The sequence below is a fragment of the Pteropus alecto genome, unplaced genomic scaffold (genome assembly GCF_000325575.1).
Source record: "Pteropus alecto unplaced genomic scaffold, ASM32557v1 scaffold170, whole genome shotgun sequence".
Lineage (NCBI taxonomy): Eukaryota > Metazoa > Chordata > Mammalia > Chiroptera > Pteropodidae > Pteropus > Pteropus alecto.
The window spans coordinates 2,482,569-2,485,394 of record NW_006429634.1 but is presented as its reverse complement, the minus strand read 5'-3'; the positions used below and the strand labels follow the sequence as shown (position 1 = coordinate 2,485,394).

Genomic DNA, 2,826 nt, shown 5'->3' with positions numbered 1-2,826 from the left:
AGTAACTGTCCTGAAGTCTCACAACTAGTAAGTGGCTGAGCTAGATTTGAACCCAGTCCAATCAGAAAGGGCTTCTAGTTTCCACTGTCCCTTTTCACCATAGCCTTTCTTAAAGTTTGGGTTGCGGGGAGAATTTGCCTAAATTCAAGGGCCGTAAATACCTGCTGTAACAGGTGGGTGTTTTTCATGAAATAATCTCCAGACTTTTGACTGTCTACCCCATCAGTAATTAATTTTGGAGCACCTCCTTCCAAGTGGTTTGTCTGTATTTATAAATTCATGTACATGCGCCGTTACACTAGTAGATTGTATGCCTACATAACAGAAATTTCAAAAGACAAATACAGATAGCAATTATAGTAAAAAAAAATTTTTACTTTCTTTTTGCTAAACCTTCTATGGATCATCCTGTATATATTCTGGAATAAAGCCCTTCCCTTTGGAGACTGCCGAAATGATCAGCAAGCACAGCCCTTTTATGCAGGATATTAGACTGAGGCCCGAAGAGAGTATATCACTTTCCCAGGCATGTCTGGCTTTGAAGTTCTTTTTGCTATGTTCCTCTTCATCTCCTAGGAACTGAGAATTGGCTCAGCTGCCTTCTGTGTGTTCTGTCGTTCTCCTCTACGTCTCAATGCGATGAGTTTTACTGAGTAGGAAGTAGGGAGAGGACAGGTTGAAACCCCTCCCCTCCCCTCCCGGCCAGGGGCTCACTCATGCTTCCTCCTGGGCAGTAGGCAAGGGTGATCCCTGCTCCATGATGTCTCACCCAGCTCTTTGTGACGAACTCCCTAGTAGTGCCCCAGCGGCACCCCAGGGCCTCTGCCATCTCTGCCACCCAGACAAAGAAATCAGAAATCCACGGGGTCCCTCAGCCCTTCAGTCTTATGAGGAACATAGGCTTCTGAAGTCCTGCAGGTGTGGTTTTGAATTTCAGCTTAGCTCAGCTGCCTCATTTGCAGAATGATGTCATTTTCATCATTAGTGTGTCTATAAGAACTCAGAAAACAATATATCTGTCCCCAAAGATGCTCCATAAATCTTTGCCTCTTTGAACTTCCATGATGCACTGCACTTACCTGGGCTCCAGGAGACCCATATCTGGGTTGTGGCCTCTGTCCAGAGCCTGGCATTCTGTCAGTATGAGCTTTTGGGGAGCCCCAGGATGCTCAGGCCGTATCACTTGGTTGAGAAAATTATTAAAGCTCCTGCTGGCCAATTTTTCTCTAGTAGGGGTTTGTCAGGAAGCTCGTTTGCAGTGGTAGCACATGGGTGACAGTGCTAGGCCCAGAGATGGGTCAACTAATGTGGCTGCCCTGCTTCCCCTGGGAAATGAGTCATGATGACATCGCAGTCCAAAGAAAAATGACTTTCCCAAGGTCACATACATCCCACCTCAAAACCTGCTGCCAGCCTTTCTAGGATGACGTAAGAGAATAAAGGAAAATCAGAGCAGGAAGGGACCTTACAGTGGATGGCCCAGCCTTCCATTTGATAGATGGAGAAACTGAGGCCAGAGAAAGAATGAGATGTGTCCAAAATAAGGCTGTCACACAACAACAAAAAATTTTTGAGATGTCCTACAGTATAAAAAAAGATGCCTTCTTCTCCATACCCTCTGTTCCACCCTCTCTTCACCCCAAATGAGCAGGAATTCTCAGACTCCAGGACTTTCCAAGCTCTTTCTGGGTGCAGCAAGAGTCTCTAAGTTGGATTAGACATAACTTGACAACTGAAACCCTTCTGTGAATGGAAACAAAACATGTCCTTAAGTCCTTACAAAACTGTGACCTTGGGGAAGTGGCTTTCCTTAGAGCCTTGGTTTCTTTCCTATAAAATAGAGGTTCACTACCCTGTGGTGGATGTGGTGAGACTGGCCCAGGGCCCTAAATCAGGGTGGTAGCTATTTTCACTGGAAAGACCCTTTGTACGGTCAGTTTGTGTATACAAGCAGTGTAAATATCTCCATGATGATCTTGTCCCATGCCAAGCCATTCAGGGACCCGACCCTACTTGCCCCAGAGCTGGGTCTGCCCCAAATCCCCTGTAATCAGCTTGTGACTTCAGGGAGCTCAGCTTTTCCCAGTGCCTCCTCCTGATCACGGGGCGTCAGGGCCTAGAGCTCTGCCCCAGCTCCAAGGGTACAGGCATCCTGTCCCCCCTCCCCCAGGCTGGCAGAGCTTGGGAGGCCTGGACAAAGGGAGAAGTGTGTGCAGCATTGGCTTGGGACCTGCAACCTTACCCCTTTCTCCATGTCACTCCTGGGCACAGAGGTGACAAAACCACTCAATAACCAGTGTCCCCAGGATAGTGGAGGCTGAGAAGGCTCCTGGTTGGACTTATGGGCTCAGGGAGGCTGAGTCCAGGCCGGCAGGCCCAGGCCTGGCCATTAAAACAAACTTCCATTGTTACTACCTCTGTGGGAGGGGTTGAATGGAACGGAGCCTGAGGCTCTGCCATCCAGCCACCAGGCCAGGGGAGCAGTAGCTAATGCATAAACGCTGGGGTTTTGCAGCAACTGAGCAGGGCTCCCAAGTCTTGAATTTGGGCAGAATGAGGCCAGTGTTCATCCTCTCTAAGACCTTGGCACTACCACCTTGTTGGCTTTTGCCTCTCCAGGGCCTTGGCACCCTGTAAGGCAAAAGAGCTCTTGCCAGACCCCAGCTTAGAGATCCTTTGGCTACAAGATGTGGCCCACATCACCTAGCCCAGAGCTCCTCTCTCTCCCTATCTTGGCATTTGGGAGTGGGGAGGAAAGGGCTTCATCAGAAAACAGCTCCACCTTTCGGTCTCAGGCCAGCCAAACCTTCTGTTAGAGCTCGTTTC

At 48.8% G+C, this 2,826-nt stretch overlaps 1 protein-coding gene and 1 pseudogene across 1 annotated transcript in view; one reads left to right on the top strand and one right to left on the bottom strand.

Annotated features, from left to right (window-relative positions):
- LOC102885875 overlaps positions 1-829 on the bottom strand; it is a 2,863-nt pseudogene extending 2,034 nt beyond the window's left edge.
- SLC2A1 (solute carrier family 2 member 1) overlaps positions 1-2,826 on the top strand; it is a 29,241-nt gene that overhangs the window by 2,260 nt on the left and 24,155 nt on the right. The window lies entirely within an intron of this gene.